The sequence below is a fragment of the Hylobates moloch genome, unplaced genomic scaffold (assembly GCF_009828535.3).
Source record: "Hylobates moloch isolate HMO894 unplaced genomic scaffold, HMol_V3 SCAFFOLD_5, whole genome shotgun sequence".
Taxonomy (NCBI): Eukaryota; Metazoa; Chordata; class Mammalia; order Primates; family Hylobatidae; genus Hylobates; species Hylobates moloch.
This window is the reverse complement of record NW_026652280.1, coordinates 35746812-35767495: the sequence shown is the minus strand read 5'-3', so window position 1 is coordinate 35767495 and position 20684 is coordinate 35746812.

The following is a 20684-nucleotide window of genomic DNA, read 5'->3' as shown; positions in this document are numbered from 1 at the left end:
ATGCCTTGGGGGACCAGGGAATGAGCAAGAGCAGTCATGAGGCAGAGGGAGAGTGGGGAGCTTTGGACAAGAGCCTTTATTGTGGTTTCCATGGAAAGTAATAGGGGAAATGGGGAAGGCTGTTTTAGAAATAGCTGGTTTGAGTAATGTCAGCGCCTCAGATGTGTAAGGAATATTCCTAGTTTTTCTGTACCTGGACCTAGGGTGACTAGGGTAGATGTATAGTGGCCTGGTTTGTGAGAGTCTGATTGGTCGGGAGAGTAACTGGGAACTGGTTGGTTTGTGTTTGAAAAGTGCAGTCTCAGAAGAAGGACTCCACCTGAAGGGGGGGATGATGAGGAAGGCCAAAGGCCAAGGTGAGGTGACTCAGGCAGATTATCAGGTTGTCCAGAACAAAGTGTTTCTGGCATATGCAGGCAGGGAAGATGTTGAAACATCAAGTTTACAGAAGCTAGAAACATGGTTATACAGAGCATCATTGTTTTATTCTTTCTAGAGCAATCTCTCACAGCATATAATTTGTTCGGCTACTTGGGAATGTGAAAATTATGTCACCCTAACCCATATCTTCAGAGGGTTTTTGCAACTCTCTAATAATGTTCTTAAAGGTTATTTACTCACTAAACATCTGATAACTGTCACAGAGTAATTATCTGGACACAAGTTCTAAAATGGAGTGAGATATTCTGTTTTAGATGTACAAGAAAAATAATAATCAAAGCTGGAGAGAAAAACCTTCATAATCATACATTTTCCCCAAAGAAGCCCTTCTGTGAAGGTGGCATGAAGAGCACACCACTGACAAAGAAAGCTGGGATAGTGAGTTCAAAGCATAATCTTGGGGAAAACCTGGGGCCTAGATTCTAGCTCAAGTTTTGCCACAATAGGTGAAAGTAATCTAAAACATAATGATTGTGTTACTCGTCTCTTAAAAACCCTTCTATAGCTGTCTTTATCCTCAGGATACAGTCTAAGCATCTTGAACTAATGTACAAATTATTTTGTAGTCTGCCCAACCACTATAGCAGTTTACCAGTTCAGCCTATGGATTTCCTTCTATTTCAGATTTCAGCTGTGAAGAATTCTAATAGGACTTTGCAGTTCCCTGAAAATGCCATGTTCTTTCATGGCACTTGCTTACTGAGAGTGCAATTAACTTCCCTTCTGTTATTCTGTTTACTCTTCCAACTCAACCTAGAGTCCTACTGATTCTTCAGGCCTGAGTTTGATGCCTACTTTGGTAGGCATTCTTGATCTTCCACTTTAAAGTTGGGTTTGATGTATTCTATAATGGGCTACATGTATGCCACCTTAGAACTGGGGTTTAATTGCTTGATTACTCGTATATTTCTGTAAATCGTCTGCATGGTCCATGAGAACAAGGTCAGCTTTTAATCACTGTGTCATCTCAAATATTAAAACCTTGAATTTGGCACTGCACAAGTTACTAAATAGAGTCCCCCAACTCCAGAAAAACTTGCCAGATCCTGGGGCTGGGTTAAATGCCTCTACTCTGTGTTTCCATATTTCTCAGTTATTTCTCTTTTATTAAACACATTTTAGTACTATTGTTTATGCAGGTGTCTTTTCCATTAGACTTCAAATTTCTTAAGGACAGAAACTGTGAATCATTCATCTTTGTGTTTCTAATTTCAAATACAGTGCAACAATTTAGCTACTCAGAAATTGTACCTATTATGGTTGTTATTATCCTGTTTATAATAAATGTTTTTGAAAAGATGGATGAATAAATAAATGCAAAACAGGACATGATAATGGGGGACAGATACTGAAATACATGCTATGCCTTCCTCACAGATTTGTTTTCCAAGTACCAAGATAAAATGAAATTATTCAGAAAAATCACCAAAATAAGCAAGATAAATAAGGTGTTATTTTGAAAAACACTAGGAAAAGTAGAAATAAGATAGTATAGTTTAACATTCTGTGGGCTTCACTATTTAGTTCACTCCTGTTCATGAAGTTATGGAAGGTTAATCACTATTGTTTTTGGAAAGACTGTTAGTTCACTGATTATCTATTTCTTTCAATGACCAGAAATTCAAGGTATTGCTGTCAAGGTAATGGTGTCTAGAGCTGTCACGGAAACTAGATGCCTGATGTCTGGAAGGAATGATGCATATCACTGTGTGATTGAAGCCTGGTTTTTGCAATGAAAGAAAAAAACACTTATTTTGAGAGTACTACATCACCCCAGTGTTCAACTTTCTCCAATGGCCCCATCGAAAATAATCGATGAGATTCCAGGAGGAATATTTTCTACTCCTTCTCTGAAGGGGTAACCATGACCAACTGACCTGAAGTCTAAGATTCCTTTTTAACGAGGGAAAAAGCCATGTGCCATATATTAAATAGCCAGCTCAAAGTACAAAAATGTGGAAAAATAACTCACAGGCTAAGAATTATAGTGAGGAAAATATGGCTACTTTCAAAATGACTCTCAAAGCAAATTTTGATAAAAGAGAGAGAGACCTTAACTCTTGCCCAAGGCTCTTCCAGAACTTAGAGATTCACTTTTTGGTACTTGAACTTCCTTGCAGGACAAGAGTATACCCAATAGGACCACCTTACCATCAGCCTTCCTCTTCTCACTGCTAACTCCTCCTACCTCCCTGTCCTCTGTGGGGCCCACTGGCAGCACTTCACTCTCTTCCAGTCACAGCTGAGGCCAAGGCTGTGGTATGCACAAACTGTTATGTGTTTTTTTCAGGCAGGGTGAGTGGTGAGGTGACAGCAGGATAGCATGTGGAAGAATGAAGAAAAACCAAGTTACCATATCCAAGTATAACAACATTCACATTCTACTTTTTAACACAGCTCTTTTGGCCACCTCAAATTTCAAGGCAGAAAAAAAGAGAAGGCACTGTTACTGTTTTTCCTTTCCTCATTACCTTCAGGGCATTAACCTACTTTGAACTCAGTCTATCAGATGAGCTGATTCCACACTCAAGAGGCATTGTTATCACCGAGTTCAAAAGTGTTCAACATATGGACATCATCAAAACCCAAACTGACTTTATGTTCCTCATTTCTAGTAAACAATTAAAGAAATCTAATCAAGACACATGCCTGTGTCAGGGGCTAGGCAATGCACCATTAAATGTATCATTGAGTTGTGTGCAGAGCTTGCAAGACGCTACAAACTCATTTTAATTTTACACAGACAAATTGAAAGACCCAATGTCTTCATTAGGGTTCAGCTTGCATTTAAACACAACAACAACAACAACAACAGGAAGTCAGCATGGAAAACAGAAGCTGCATGTTCAAATCACATCCATATTGGCATTTCACAACTGTAGCCTGATTGCATTGTTAATTAATTCTTGAAATGTACAGTAAGCCAAAGGGACAATTTGAGAAGAGTACTTGTCATTTAATTAGTAAATTAAGGTTTTTTTTATATAAAATCTCAAATGCTTCTCTATTTAATTAGTATGTACTGTAGACCAAAATCTCACACCAGCTGGATATTTTCAGGATAAATGGCTTTGCTTATTTCTTTCATGTATCAAGTCAGTAACTTTTCAGAAAGAGGTTGAGCTTGGATGGCAGGAAGGAGAGGAATAAGATTACCAGAACAGAGTGCTTGTTGTATATAATCATATATTTCATGGAGGAAAAGGGAGAAAATTCCTATTTCAAGGTGTTACTCTGACATCTACACTGTGGAACATTACAGCTTGCAGAGTTTTAGGGCTCATCTTGCCCAGTATCTTTTTTCTTGGAATAAAATGTTGAGGCTGAGAGACGTAAAGCAACACATTGGAAATCACACACCTAGTTAAGTAGGGTGATGTAAACTACTATCTACGTCTTCTATCTAGATTTTTTAGATGTCTGTATTCTAATGAAAAGGTGTGCAAAGCATAATTATAAGCATGCATTGAAGGCATGTGAAGTGCATGTGAGAAAGACTTTATGGTACTCTGATTTTAAAATTTTGGAATACAGAGATTTCACTGGAGTATGTTTGTCTTTAATGCATTACCAATTAATAATTAATATCTCTAAATGAAGAATGAGCTTGTTTTATTTCACATTCTGGGAGCAGTTTTGTCATTTTGAAGCAAGTTCCCATGAATGTTTCTTAATATAATACCAGGATATGTCAGCTCTGTCTTATATTTGCAATGACTCTATTTTCTTCTTAATTAAACACAGAAGCTGCTGATTTGAGGACAAAAATAGAATCTGATGAAGTCTGAATTTCTTCCCAGAAAATATTCTGTCTTTGCCTCCAGATGTCAAAAGTTACACATGAGTACAGCTCACATAGGGGAAGGGGCAAATAGCAACCTCTTGGGCTGGAGCCTTGGGCTAGAAAAGATCACTGATTACCCACCTGATCCCCCGGATACTAGGGCTTCAATCCAGAAGGTGCTGTGATGAAGTGGCTTCAGCAAAAGATTACCTGGGACATCCTGATCCATTATGAGAATGGTAAGAAGCAATAAAGAAATTGAATATAAATGAATCAATTAAACAAATAACAATGAGTACAAACTACTCAAAAAGCTAAGTGAAATATATTTTCTTCTAAGACACTATAATTAACAATTAATTTGTAAGTAATTCATATATGCATAAAACATTCAATAAAATAATTTTTAAAAGTATATGTGTTAAATGGCTAATGAGAGGTATATAATACTATAAGAGCTCAAAAATGGAGAACATTGACAGGTTATGTAAATAGAAGACCACATGGAGACAAGCAAAACAAGTCGCACAAGTTGGTTCACTCTGACCACCAGTAGAAATGTAGGTCTTGGCCGGGCGCGGTGGCTCACGCTTGTAATCCTAGCACTTTGGGAGGCCGAGGCGGGCGGATCACAAGGTCGGGAGATCGAGACCACGGTGAAACCCCGTCTCTACTAAAAATACAAAAAATTAGCCGGGCGTGGTGGCGGGCGCCTGTAGTCCCAGCTACTCGGAGAGGCTGAGGCAGGAGAATGGCGTGAACCCGGGAGGCGGAGCTTGCAGTGAGCCGAGATTGCGCCACTGCACTCCAGCCTGGGCAATAGAGCGAGACTCCGTCTCAAAAAAAAAAAAAAAAAGAAATGTAGGTCTTGTTTCTCCTGCTCATGCTGCCTGGTATCTGAATATTGACCTATTGACTTCTTATCACCTGTACAAGCTTATCATCTAGGTCCTCACTACTTGCTGCGGCCTCCAATTTCTTCTTTTGGGTTCACTTGAAGATGACTATGTAGCCAGGTAGAGTCATCTGTGTCCTAGGTTGTATCTTTCTTAACTGCATGTCCTAGTCTTGATCCTATGGCTTTACCTGGTTTCCAAGTCATCTCCAGTCTGAAGATGCCAAGCCAATAATACCCACGTAGACACTAGTACTGACTATGAATGGGTTGCAATGAATGCTGCTTTTGTTCCTACAGAAGCTATAGCTAGGCTCACAATGAATTGTCTAATATGTTTTCTTTTTTAACTTGAGTATCAGTTGCCTCAATGTTTCAGGCAAGATAATTAAGCTAAATAATATCTAAGAATCTGTTTCATCTCTAAGTTGCTATGGTCATGGTGAGCTCATTGATCATTCATATGTAAATAGATTTTTCCTAATTATTGTGTAGTATTTGAAAACAGATTGTGCTCATGATTATTTTAAACATGCCCCCCGTGAGCTTCTTTATCCAACTAATTAGTCTTATTTTTTAATAAAACAATTTTAACCAAAGTAAACTTTTGATTAAAATGTCAGAGATTCCAAAGCGATTCAGTCCAAATCAATGAGGTTGCTAAATGGAAAGTTTTGCAAAACTGAATTTTGCTTTCAAGGCTTCTTGCCTTTTATTGTTAACTTAGGGAATCTAAGGTCACTTTATTCGCTGTTGTTGTTTTAAGCAAAATATAGACTAAATTTCGAATCAAAGACAAGGCTTGATTTTTTATAACTGTGACTAGATCATCACAGATAACCTCTTTATAATCTTCAAGCTTCATTCTTTTTATCTGTAAAATGAGATGATACTTGCTTTACATATCTTTCAGGATTATTGGGAATGTGAAATGCAGCAATGTAAATAGGGCTACTTGTGGACAGGAAGATCCTGCTTAAATGTCACAATCTCAGCTCTTTTTGGATTGTTCTTCTATGGGCCATGATATGCTGCTTTTCCTTTTTTTTTTTAATTTTTTTAAGGATTCTCTTTACTTTCTATCGCCCAGGCTGGAGTGCAATGGTGTGATCTCGGCTCACCGCAACCTTTGCCTCCCGGGTTCAAGAGATTCTTCTGCCTCGGCTTCCTGAGTACCTAGGACTACAGGCGTGTGCCACCACACTCAGCTAATTTTTGTATTTTCACCATGTTAGCCAGGCTGGTCTCGAACTCTTGACCTCGTGATCTGCCTGCCTCGGCCTCCCAAAGTGCTAGGATTACAGGTGTGAGCCACCATGCTCAGCCTGTTTTTCTTTCTTATACAACACTTACCACATTATATTATGATTAATAATGCATGCTTTTCTTTTTTAGTTTTTGAGTTTCTGGCAGGTTGTGGGAGAGATGAAGTGTTTATTCCTCTAGTCATGTGACAGCTGACGCAGTACTTGGCACATGCTAGGTACTCAATAAACGCTTGTTGAAGATGTTCCATAACAAGTGGAATTTAAGTTGGATATTGAAATTCAAGTGGAGGAAAACCAAGCATAGTAGGTATTCATATTAGTCAGGAGAGGCTAATATATGTTTCAGGAACAAGAAACCCCAATATTTTGGTTTGTTTACCATCAATTAAAAATAATAATAAAGCTTTTTCTCCGTTTTGACAAAGTTCAATGCAGGTCTAGCTGACTCGCCAGGGCAGCTGTTCTATACATGTTGGCTCAGTTTGAATGTCTGGTTAGAGCTCATGCCACCCACTTATAGACATGTGCTTCCATTGTTGTGTGGCAGGGAGAAGTGTGCTGGAGAGTTGCTCAACTGCAATTCTGTAAAAGTGCCAGTAATTACTTTTACTCAGATTTAGTCTCTTTTATTTTTTACCTAAATCAAGTCAAATGGCTGAGTCTAATTGAAAGGTGGTGAGGACATACAATGTCTCATTTGCCTGAAAGGAGCAGAGAATCATGTATTGGTAAACAGCGCAATGCTGGTCACAGTGTGGGTGTAGATTTCTACTGTCTAACAACAAATCTGTTGGCTTTACTTTATAATTATATGTCCTCGTATATAAATCAGACCACACCATTTCTCTACTAATGTTCTCAAACATTTTCCAAATGCACTAAAATATTTAATATTATCTCAATTTGACAGTTAACAAAGTTCAATCTGCTCTGGCTCTAGCCCCCTTTTTTTAACTTCGATTCTTGCCTTGTAAACTTCACTAGCTTTCTTCAAGTTCCGTGAACATTCCAAGTTTATTTCTACACAAAGCTTTTGCACTTTCAATTCTATAAGAAACATTCTAATCTCAATCTACACACAGTTAATCCTTCACATGTCTCAGGTTCCCATTCATGAAACACTTGGTTAGCCAAGCCATTCATAAAAGCAAAAAGCATAGCCCACACGCACCAGCCTCATTCCATCCCATCACTTGAACTCATTCCCTTCACAGCGTTTTTGCTAATATTTAATAGTATCCTATGCATTTATATGTTTGCTTATCTTTCTCATTCTTTCTCCTCTTTCTCCTCAGCATTTTAAGATATGAGCTCCACAAAGAAGCAGCTATACCTATTTTGTTCTGCTTTTGTCCTAGCACCTAGAACAGTACCTGGCATCTAATAATATTTAACCAGTATTTTTTTAAATGGAACAATTGTTTGCAATAACAAGAAGATATACTAGAGAATTTCAAAACTACAAAATATCAGGGTGCTTCACGGGGGTACAAACTCTTTCTGTCAAGGGCCAGATAGTAAATAATTTTCAGCTTTGTGGGCCAGATGGTTTCTTCTGCAACTACTCAACTCTGCACCAATTCTGTCATTGTAACACAAAAGCACCCATAAACAATATGTCAACATAAGGATGTAAATGTGTTAAAACAAATTTTATTTACAATAACAGGCAGCAGTGGGATTTGGCCTGGGGATGAAGCAAAGTGACCCCCTGCTGCAGAGCAAGGTGAGTGAGTCACTTACGCCCTTGACAACACATTCTTAGAAGTCATGCTAGTTGGAGGCAAGTTCTGTTTCTTCCACCAACATCTTCAAGCCTTAGAATCCTTTCCTATCAAATGGGGCTAATAATAGAATACACCATACCTCAGAATTAAGTGAGGCTGTGCAAAAGGTGCTTAATTCTGTGCCTGAAATATAGCAACAGACAATAAATCCATCTAACAATAAATTCTTATGAAGAAGTTATTACAATAAATTCAATGATAAGAAATGATGGCAACGGAAATAAAAATGGAGAAGCAGATGTAATTAAGAGATTTGAGAAGTAAAATGGGCAGTTCCTGGTGACTAAAGCATGTATTAATGATACTGATATCCTTGGACCATTAGTTGTTCAGCTTTGAATACCCTCCCCAATTTCTCTGCTTATTCTCTTTTTCTGTGTTTCTTCCCCTCTCTTCTCTCCTTTTCATTCTTTAAGAACAAGCTCCAATTCACACTTTTGAGCTGCCTTTCAAGTTCCTCAAAAAAACTGATCATTTCATTAAACATTATTTAAAGCTTGGGCTCTTTTTGTTTCTACTCTTTAGTATAGTTAGTTGCTCACACTTTTGTCTTTCTCAATGTATTGTAACATCTCTGAGAGCAGGCATTACCTTGTTTTGTTGCTTATCTGTGTCTTTTGTCTTTTTTTGTCACTATATTCTACATCACACTTGTCATATGATGTATGCATATTTCATACATTATTATGGAATGATCAAATGAAGCAGAGATAGAATGAGTTTTTAAAACGCAGAAGTTCAACTTCCACTTTCTAGAGTCCCCCATCAATAAACTATCCACAGACCAACACTGGGTCAAACACAATGGTTCCATAATTTGACCTGTGTTTTGTCCCTAACATCTACTTGCAAGGATGCAGCATCCTCGTGGCTGTTCACATGCCATTGCACTGGGATATGTCTCTCTTCACTCTCAGTTCCCCACCCCACAAAAACCCCATCGCCTGCCTTATGTGAGAATTGGAACCATAAAAATAAAACAAAGATGTCTTCTTATGTATGATAATTAATGGGAACAAAATGTCTTGGATGAAATATTACTGGCAAAACGAGGCATAACCAGATGTTGTGCAATGCAAGACCCAACATAAAGTAATGAAGAACTCCACTGAGTCAGCTGTGTCTACTTGAAAAATGTTTATTTTGAAAATCAAATGAAAAAGTAAAAAATGTATAGTTTCAAAGGCTGCTTTTCAGGAACGCAGTGGGTTCTTTCCCCAGTGCTCTAAAAAGTTTAGACATTGTAGCCAAAACGTTGTAAAATATGATTTTGTTTTCTGCCTTTTTTCCCCAGGGAGAAGGGAATTTTAAAGAAGAGATTGCATCAATAAAGATTCTTTTAGCATTATTTTTATCATTATAAAAATTACACATACTTGTTTTAGATTTTTTGAAAACTTCAGAGCTTTAAAGATGAAAATAAAAATTGCTCATTATCTTAATCAGCAAAATTAACCATCCTTAACATTTTTATATGTCTTTTAGTTATTTTGTATGCCTATGTTTGTAATGAAACAGTTTTGAATTTTTTAACATATTAAAATAATGGGATTTTTGCCTTTAATTCACGTTTCCTTTTAGCCATCCACCTCCAAAGCTGAACCATGAGTTTTACTGTCCTAGGGAAAAACAAGTTTGAGTCTGCTATGAAAAAAGTAATTAGCAGTTTCAATGGGGTCCATAAAACAAATTGTCTTAAAAACCTGACATTTGGTTTGGACTTGCCATGGATTCTAGAAAGTATAGTTCATAGGAAAGAAAGAGATTTTTCAAATTTCTCTAGGTACTAATTATTTATGATCTAGTCCTGGTAAAGTAGATCAAATGCTTCCCATATATTCCAGGAGAACTCAGGATATGAATTGGAGTCATGGTCAGATCATCTCTTCTGGGTCTACTGGCTATGAGAAGAAGGGAGAAGGAGATAGAACTAGAAAGCTAAAAACAAACATTCTAGTCATTCTCCACCCCTGCCTCAGGGCCAACCATAAGGTATTGGGAAAAGAGGGATTTGAAACATCTAAAGAGGTATGAAGGAACCACAGAATATTAGCCTAAGTAGCACACTTATCCTGAGTTATATGGGAAGGCTAAACAAGAGCAAGGATTTTTGTCTCAGAGAACATCTAACATAGCACAGAATATGAAGTGGTGGCAGTGGGCATTTAGGTAATGAAGCTGAATCAGATCCCATCATCCTTGACTTTGCCTTATATAATATTTATGGAATCGAGAAGTTTGATCTGTTCTTTTGAAAAGGTATAGAGGAGCTGGAGAGAGAGGGGGATAGATGAGCATCCATCCAGAGTAAGAACAAGATGATTGTCATGGCTGGTGAACTTATAACTGAAGCAATGGTTGGGACCACAAGCATTAATGATATGACCAGCAGGTTCCCCTGAAAAGCAAAAAACAGCAGTTGGACTTCATGGGGTTCCTTCTAGGAGACCAGTTATTCCACAGGATGGACCAGTGAAGGTCAGAAGGTCATGTGTACAAAGACATGAAGCCTCTCATCCTCCTACTTCTCCTTATTTACCAGCACTATCTTGGATAAGAGCACATATGGGAGTGAAAGAGCTTTCATGTCCAACAGACAACTGAGATACTGACTTCCTCCAAGTTTGAAGTAATTTATCTTTATTAATTTCCAGTGTGGTACTAGGCCTTAGGTAAGATACAGGGCTAATATCCAGAATCTACAAAGAACTTAAACAAATTTCCAGAAAAAATCAAACAACCCCATCAAAAAGTGGGCAAAGAACATGAACAGACACTTCTCAAAAGAAGACATTTATGTAGCCAACAGACACATGAAAAACTGCTCATTATCACTGGCCATCAGAGAAATGGAAAACAAAAGCACAATGAGATACCATCTCACACCAGTTAGAATGGCGATCATTAAAAAGTCAGGAAACAATAGGTACTGGAGAGGATGTGGAGAAGCAGGAACACTTTTACACTGTTGGTGGGACTGTAAACTAGTTCAACCATTGTGGAAGACAGTGTGGCGGTTCCTCAAGGATCTAGAACTAGAAATACCATTTGACCCAGCCATCCCATTACTGGGTATATACCCAAAAGATTATAAATCATGCTGCTATAAAGACACATGCACACATATGTTTATTGTGGCACTATTCACAATAGCAAAGACTTGGAAGCAACCCAAATGTCCATCAATGATAGACTGGATTCAGAAAATGTGGCACATATACACCATGGAATACTATGCAGCCATAAAAAGGATGGGTTCATGTCCTTTGTAGGGACATGGATGAAGCTGGAAACCATCATTCTGAGCAAACTATCACAAGGACAGAAAACCAAACACCACATGTTCTCACTCATAGGTGGGAATTAAACAATGAGAACACTTGGACACAGGATAGGGAACATCACACACCGGGGCCTGTCGTGGGGTGGGGGGAGTGGGGAGGGATAGCATTAGGAGATATATCTAATGTAAATGACGAGTTAATGGGTACAGCACACAAACATGGCAGATGTATACATATGTTATAAACCTGCACATTGTGCATATGTACCCTAGAACTTAAAGTATAATAATAAAAAAAAAACATTAAGGAGGGAATGGAAAGAGGCTGATTAACGGGTTCAAAGTTATAATTATTTAGGAGGAATAGGTGCTGATGTCCTTATTGCACAGTAGGGTGATTATAGTTAACAATAATGTATTGAATATTTCAAAACAGCTAGAAGAAAGGATTTTGAGTGTTTTCACTAAAAAAAGATAAATGTTGAGGTGATGGATATGCTAATTATACTGATTTGATCATTACATGCATATATTGAAACATCACATTGTACCCATAAATATGTAGAATTTTTGTGTCAGTTAAAATTTTTAATTAAATTTTTTTCAGAGAAAAAAAGTAATAGAAAAAAACCACCTGTATTTGTATATTGCAGTGTGAATAAATTAATTATGCTATATGCATATGAAATATATATATGCATATAGCAGAATTATATATCTGTGCAATTTATAAAATCAAAGACATTGGATACTGATTTTTTCTGTATCACTATATCATCAGCATTTTCTATCTTGTAGTTACATATGGGCATCAAAATAGCATTTTAATAGCTTTGTTATACTCAATAACATAATTATATTTTGATTTGCTAATTAAATGTCCTATACCCTAGGTTATATTTATGTTTTGTTATAATAAATAACATTGTTACAAACATCCTAGTGTATAAATATTTTTCTAGCTTTTGATCTTTTTATTAGGAATAGAGTCCTATGAAGAGGGTAAGGATGACTCCTTGATAAGAGTATAAACAACTTAAATGGCTATTGAAATATGTCACCAAATTGTTTCCTAGAAAATGTTACGGATGAGCATGGTGGCTCACGCCTGTAATCCCAACATTTTGAGAGGCCTAGGTGAGAGAACTGCTTGAGTCCACAAGTTGAAGGCTAGACAGTGATTGACATTTTACACCCCAATGATAAAATATTACCAATATAATCTCCCAAATTAAAAATTATAAACGTCTTATTTTTCTACAGCTGGCACATAATAAGCTCTCTTGAATATTGGTTAAATTAGTTTAAAAAGCAAGCAATCTCATCACTACTTTGGTTTGCGTGACTTTATTATCAGCAAATTTACATATTTTTGTTCTTTATTGGCCATTATCTTTTTTCTTTTTCTTATGAACTCTGAAATTTTATTATTCTCTCTCATATATTCAGCTGAGTCTCTTCCTTCTCAAGCTCATTTCCATTTATGAGTCAGGTAAAACTTTTCTTGTCATCTCTTTTCTTTTTTTCTTATCATCTTTTTTTCTTGTCATCTCTTTTCTACAAGTTCAAAATCCTCTTGGACTGATTATGAATTTTCACATTATATTATTTTTCCTACATTATATTTTGGTTTCACTGGACAATCAGGCAATGTGCTGACTTTGGATTCAGAAAATCTTAGCTGAATCTTGGTTCTGGTGCTTTCCGGCTGTGTAACTGGGCAAAACACACATCGTCTTCATGGCTTGGTTGACCCACCTATAACATAGATAGTGGCAATGGTCCAAATTTGTGTGTTATACATTCAGAAAATATCTGCTGAGTGTATACCGTGGGTGAGGCTTTATTTCCAGTAACAGAGATAAATGGTCATTCACCTAACACAGAGCGTGTATATAAAAAGGTTTGCATGTTGTAGGTACACAGATGATGCTTAGTAATTGCCAGATGTGCAGAACAAAATAGAGTTATTCATATAATCTTTTAGAAACCATATGTTTTACATATCACACACATCATAGCACTTATACACCATCGTAGCACTTCTGACCACGTTAACAAGATGTGTCATCTTCTTATTTTTATAGTGACACAGATATGCTCTGCCGAAGCTCCAAACACTCTCTTACTGTAAGACTCCCCAGTGTATGAGTCATTTGGCTTCTGAGTCCACTTTCAGGGAAGAAGAATAATTAACAGATCAAGATAAAGATCCAACCTCTGACCTTGACTTTATTAACTTTGTGTGCTGACTAATCACGCTGATTAAGAACAGAAATTCAACCCACTCAGCTGATGTGTCCCTGGAATGTCTATTTCCAGGCACCCTGATATCTATTTCCTAGAATCTCCCAGCCTCTGAGGAGAATAATTTGGAAATCCCAGTCAAGCTTAATGCATTTCTATTTAGGGATCTAATGCCTGGAAAAAAAAATAATATCTTTATCATTTATTTAATACATAAGTGGTTCTTTTTCTTGTCTGGTCCGTCAAAGCTTGGAAAGTAAAGGTCATCCATTAATCACTTTGCCCTTCAGTGAAGTGCAGCCATCCAGTCTGTGAGGGTTGCAGTTTGATCAGCCAGGCATGCGGCCTGACTCCGTAAAAACTTGGAACTGAAGTCCTGTTAAGGGCATTGTAATTGGTCTTTGTTGCAGCTACAGATGTTGGGACAGAAGCAAAAAGAGACCACTTTTTCCTTAGATGCAGGGATATAATTAAAGTAGGAATAGCCTTGAAGGGAGACATATAGGTTGATGATGGAAGTGACAAATCCCAGGATGAGACCCCTTTGGGGCTTCTCATTTAGTGCTGACATACCTGAGGTTCTAATAAACGGATCCTGTCTTACCTCAATCTTAGTATATCCAAAAAAGAACTTTCTCAAACCCAAATTTTCTTGCTTCTGCTTGCCATAAACTACAGTATTCTCCAGGCTACATACTGTGAAGGCTGTGTGGTCTCTGATGTACATTTCTCTTTGATATTCAGTAGTCAGCACATACCCAATCACAACACCGCTGCTTTCTCTGCACCCTCCTGATGGTGTCCAGCACAAGTACTTACTCAATTTTTGTTGAGATTATTTCTAGCAGCCTTGCTAACTGGTCCTTCAGGCCACAATCATTCCACATATGCTTCCTTTTATAAATAAATATCCTCAAATATCCTTGCCCTTCTACCATACTTTCACTTGAGAAATAAGACAGTATTTCTAACATTTATAGCATTATTGTTATTTGGTTCCCAAGGGCAAACAAAGTGTGGCACCAACTCTCCTGTGTCTTATCTCCAACTATTCCTCAATATTTTCCTTTTCCTACAATCAGCTGTGTCCCCTCTCTCCCAGCCCCTCGCCAATTAGCATTTGAATATGTTCCTCCCACCGGAAGTTCAAATTCCTGTTTCCACATTAATTCAAAAGACACATTTAATTGACTCCTTCAGGCCATGTTAGGCATGTGAGATAGATCATTTATCCCTCACCTTGTTGTGGGAGGGTCACAGGTGTTATATCTGGAGCACTAATGATGTGATAAATGCATGTACACAGCCCAAATCCCAACCCACAAGGCTTCAGTGCTCATTTCCCCAGCTGCTGGGATTAGTGACAGCTGAGAGTTCTCAGCCTTGTCTTTCTCCAGGACAGCCCTGGTTGAGGAGAACAACCTCATCCAAGGTCATGGGGGAAGCCCACATCCAATGACTAGTTGACATGGGTGTAAAATGTAAAATTTAGCCTCCTTTTCTCTCTTCATGACAACTCCGAGTGGCTACCTCAGCTTAAGAACATTATCCCAACTGCTCCTTTATTGTGACTTACAATTCATCTGTTTCCTCTGCCCAATCTAGCTTACTTCCTTCCCCATAGGTATTGATTTTGGTGGCAGTCCCTAATATAAACTCCACAGGTGCAAATATGTCTCTGAGTCTGTGTCTTGGGAACCCATTCTGCACCATCTACTTTGATATAATTCTTACCTATTTTTGCAGTTTAAATAGATTGTACTAGTCTTGAAATAAGAAAATCATAAAGGTAGTCAGGCTTTGGTAGTCAGGGGTGGGAGGATAATAATAAATACTGCATAACACATATTTAATAAATTCACAGCATTTGTCATTTGTGATACGTAGGGTATAATAAGCACATCTCAATTAACTTACACTTCACTGGATATTGACAATTACAACTACTGTGTCTCTTAATTCCCTTACAGTTCATATACATAAACGCATGGCATACACAATTTCTAGGTGCCCAATATTATATTGAAGCATTTTTTTCCTTATTTTAAATAAAATAAATGTTTTAATGATTTTGAAATAAGTTCAAATTTACAAAAGTTACAAAAACAGTATAAGGATTTCCCACATAATGTTTACTCAGATTCTCTTAATGTTAAAATTTTCCATGCCCTCTGTTGCTTTATTATTTCTTTTCTCTCTCTCTCTCTCTCTCTCTCTACATACATATAAATAGATAATAGACTGAGAGGCAGAAGAAAGAGAGATAAAAGAGAGAGATGTTAGTTTTTTTTCTAAATAATTTTAGAAGATATTCTTATACAATTTTTTGTATCCCTAAACCATTCTGTGTACATTTTCAAAAAACAATTATAATCTATAGCTAACCATGGAAAAATTATGCAAATCAAAAAATTAACATTGATAAAGTATGATCTAATCTATAAAATTTATGTACGTTTTTGTCAATTGCCCCATTAATGTCTTTTACATGGCAACTAAACTAATAAAAATATTTCTGGTCCAGAACCCATTCCAAGAACACGTACTACATTTAATTGTCATGACTAAATATCCTTTAATTTGGAGCAGCTCTTTAGTCTTCCTTTGTCTTTCTTGACCTTGGCATCTTTGAAGAGTATGATTTTGTATTTCTTTTTCCAGAGTTTCCCTGAATTTGGGCTTCTTCGATGTTTTCTCATGATGAGTTAAACTTATAATATTTGGCAAGAATCTCATAGCAGTAATGTCATGCCCTCAAATCAAAAAGACACAAGAAATCTATTTGCTTCATTACTAGTGATGTTAACTTTGATTTCTTGGTTAAGGTGGTGTCTGCCTGGTTTCTTTACTGAAAAGTAACTATTTTTCTCTTTTTGGACAAGTAGTTAATTTGGAGTCCCTTACCAGAAACAATTTATTACTATGGAGGCTGCCAAATGGTCACGTTCTAACTCAATTATTTCTTTTACATGAATTGTTTGATTATTGTGTTGTAGGAAAGAGTTTTACCTTTTCCCCCATTAATTTTTTATTCACTTATTTATATCACCATAGGCTCATGAATTCTCATTTTATTCTTTGGGTTATATTTCTTTTAATATTACTATTAATTTTGATGGTTATATTACCTCATATTTCACAAGTGGAAGTCCCAACAAGCTCCAAGGGGACTCCAGAGTCCCTCTGATATGCCCCATCTTTTAAAAATATTTGTTTACTTTTAGTATTTCTTTTTTTCCTGAGACTGCAAGATATTTTAAGTACTATTCCTACTCCAGCTCTGAAATCAGCCATTTTTCAAAGGAGTTCTGGCTCCTTTCAGTGGATAATGGTATTTAGAAATCAAGATCTGGCTATCAGATGTTATTGGTATCCCATTGTTTCTTGTCTGTTTCAGCAGACAGAGCTAGTATGTATTGACAGAACTTATGTATTGTTTACATATACACACACAAGCCACACCCATACATATCTATTTCTAATCTTATCTATTTATATATTAAAGCTATGAATTTACACTAATATCTGGATTATAACTCAGGACCGTAGTCCTCATTCTAGTCTTCCCCTTTCCGTATTTTGACTGCCACATTAGTTGTCTTGGGATGCTGTAACAAAATACCATGGACTGGTGGCTTAAACAACTGAAATTTACTTTTCACAGTTCAGGAGGCTGAGAAGTCCAAGATCAAAGTGCTGGCTACTTTGGTTTCTGCTGAGTGTTCTCTCCCTGGCTTGAAATGGCAGCCTATGGCAGGAAAAGAGAAAGAAAGATTTTTCTCTCTTCCTCTACGGCCACCATTCTTATTGGGTTAGGAACCCAAACTTATGACCTCAAAGAGGACTCACTTTCTCACTGGAGCCTGTTATCCATAGTAAATTTACATATTTGCTCAATCATCGAATACAGATTAAGCAGTTTTAACATTGCTAACAGATACCACTATGACAACAAAACTACTAACTAGAGTTCAATATTTGTTATTTGTTTTTGTCTTTGGACTATGTTTATAATCAAACTAATTTGTTCAAGAATTGTTTGAATAAGCTTTTTTCTCTTCTTTGAGTTAGGTTCTTTTGTTTTTATTTTGTTTCCTTGTCAGTGCAGTTAAATTTACTTGATTTTGTTTGTATTCCCTTTTGCTCCATCCTTGTTGATTTCTTTTTCTAATTGAGAGTATGAAATAGGATGTCATTCTAAAAGTTGAAATTAAACTCAAAGAAATATCACTCCTCTTCTCACCCCTTCTCCTTGTTCCCATTGCTCCAGCCTTGTTACCCATACTTTTTGCCCCCACGTAACAATCCAATCTTATTTCTTTTTTATTTCTCCTTCTTCTTTTCCTTTTTTTCCTGTAGGATGGGAGATAACATAAGTGTTTTTTCTTATTTTCCCATTTTTCTTATCCAAAAGGTAGCATTTTATAGATATATGTTTGCACTTTGTTTTTTTGTCCATTTAACCATGTATCCTGGAAATCACTTGATATGGTTCACAGATATAGTCTTCATTCTAGTTTTTGCACAATGGTACTTTATTGGTCAGACATTCCACTGTTTTTCAACAATTTACCTCTATCCTGGCATTTAGACCATTTCCATTATTTTCCAATTATATCAATGCTGAAATCCATTGTTTGAAATGTATGCTTTACAGTTAGATCTCTGATCCATTGGAGTCCGTTCTTATGTTTGGTGTGAAGAACAGGGACCTAACTCTATCTTTTTTTTCAAATGTTTAAGCAGTTATTGTATCACCATTTATTTAAAAACAAAAACACAAAATTCTCTTTATTCCAGTTATTTGAAATTCCCTCTTCATCATAAAGTTCTCATTATATTTCTATTATATTTCACTGGTATGTTTATCAGTCAGTCCTGGTATCACAGCTTTAGTTATAGAAACCTTATTGTCTGTTTTAATTTCTGGAATGGCTATGCCCCATTGCATTTTTTTTCCATCGTTTGTCTGGATATTCTGGTATGCTTCCATATAAACTTAAGTACCAAATTCTATGACTTCATAAGAAAGATTATTGGTATTTTTATTAAAGTTGCATTGCATTCGTAAGTTATGTCAGGGATAACTGAACATATATAATGGTGCGTTATTCTATTTAGGAGAAGAGCTGTCTTTCCATTAATTCAAGCATACTTTCAAAAATGTGTTATGGTTTATATTACATATGTGTTGTACATTTTTTTCTTGTTTATTTGGAAGAATTTTATCCTGTTTTTGTCATTTAATGATGTTTTCTCTATGATTATATCCCCTAAGTGGTTTTTGATTATATGACAGCTGTTAATTTCTGCATGTTAAATTTTATGTTCTACTAATCTACTGAATTATTTTATCATTTGAGCTATTTTTATTATTGATTAGGAACTCTAGCTATACTATTATGTCAAGTGCAAAAGAACATAATTTGACTTAGGTCTTTCTTTGTCATATTTAATGCTTTTGGGTTAGAATTTTCTTATGGTGTAAGAGGATCCCCACTCTTGATGTCTTATTATTTCCATCTTCTTATACCTTTCTTATTCCCTTTAGTTTTAATCATTCTATATCATTTAGTTTGGGTGTGCTCCTTGTATATATTGTATAATTATGTGTGTATAGTTAAGCAAAGTCCATTTATGATTATTAATATGACTGGCATGTTTAGTCTCAACTGCATAATATTTTATGTTGCAATTTCAATTTGTATTATATGAAATTTGCTCTATTTATGTCATGTGTTTTCTTTGCTCTTTTTTAAAAATGTGTTTATATTTCGGAAGGTCTGTAGTTTTGTTCTTGTAGTCACATTTTCTGTTATATTTAAATTATATTTTTATTATTTTAAATTTCCTTAGTCCACTATTTCCTTACTTAAACTTTTATTGTCCAGTATCAGCTGTTCTTGGTGTCTTTAAGTTTTACCAAGGACTTTACACCAATCAATAAGTTTATTCTTATTTTCTCTTTTCTACCTTTTGTCTTTCCTTTTCTATAACACATAATATAGAACATATTTTTCCACCCTTATTCCCACTATTGTTTTAGACTTTCATCTACAGTTTTATGCATATTCACTGTTAACCATTTTTCTAAAGTTTCCCTGACTATCTTTTGGTTGAATGAAGTGCTTCCTCTAGTCCAGAACCAGGTTTTGTTTTGTTTTTTTCTACAAAGAGACAGATAGTAAATATTCTAGGCTTTGCGAGTCATATGTTGTAGCTATGGTGAAGCAAAAGCAGCCACAGGCAATACATAAACTCAGTAGAAGTGTGTTCCAATAAAATTTTGCTTACAAAACCATACCGACATAGTTTACTAACTGCTGCTCTAGTAGTTGCTTGAGAATGAACCAAGGACACAAAATCATCTGAGCTCTTGCATGTTTGAAAGCTATCTGTGTGTAGTCTTGAAGAGTTAAATGCAATTTGGCTAGATACAATGTTACTGTTTGATACTTTTTTTCCTGAAATTTTTTGAAATTGCTGCTGAAGGATGGCCATTCCAAGATGACAATTTTCTGATCACCTGAATGCCTTTATCTCCCTCCCTGGTAGTACACTCTGCTTTACCAGGACATTGTGGTGACATTTCACATAGATGGTGGACTTCATATTTCTGGCAGTGGTTTCAGGTCACTCTTACTTAGTCTTGCCAATAGTTTTCCTCTTCTCTCCTGTCTGCAGTCTTTCTCAGACAGTGTTTGTACTCTGCAAAAGCTTGTGGCAGCAACACAAGCAAGAGCCTGCTGAATTTGATGAGTGTTTTGTTTTTATTTTTAAGGTAATCTGAAGTTTGGCTCTTCACTAGTCTTCTAGTTATTCATTTCTCTAGAGAGTCCTTAGAGGCCTTTGTAGCACATGCACCATGTTTTATAATGACTAAAATATTGCATTGAAGTACCTCATTTTATGGTATTGTAGTGTACGTCTTTATACTTATTCCTAATTTTTCAAGGATAAAAATGGTAAAAAAAAAAAA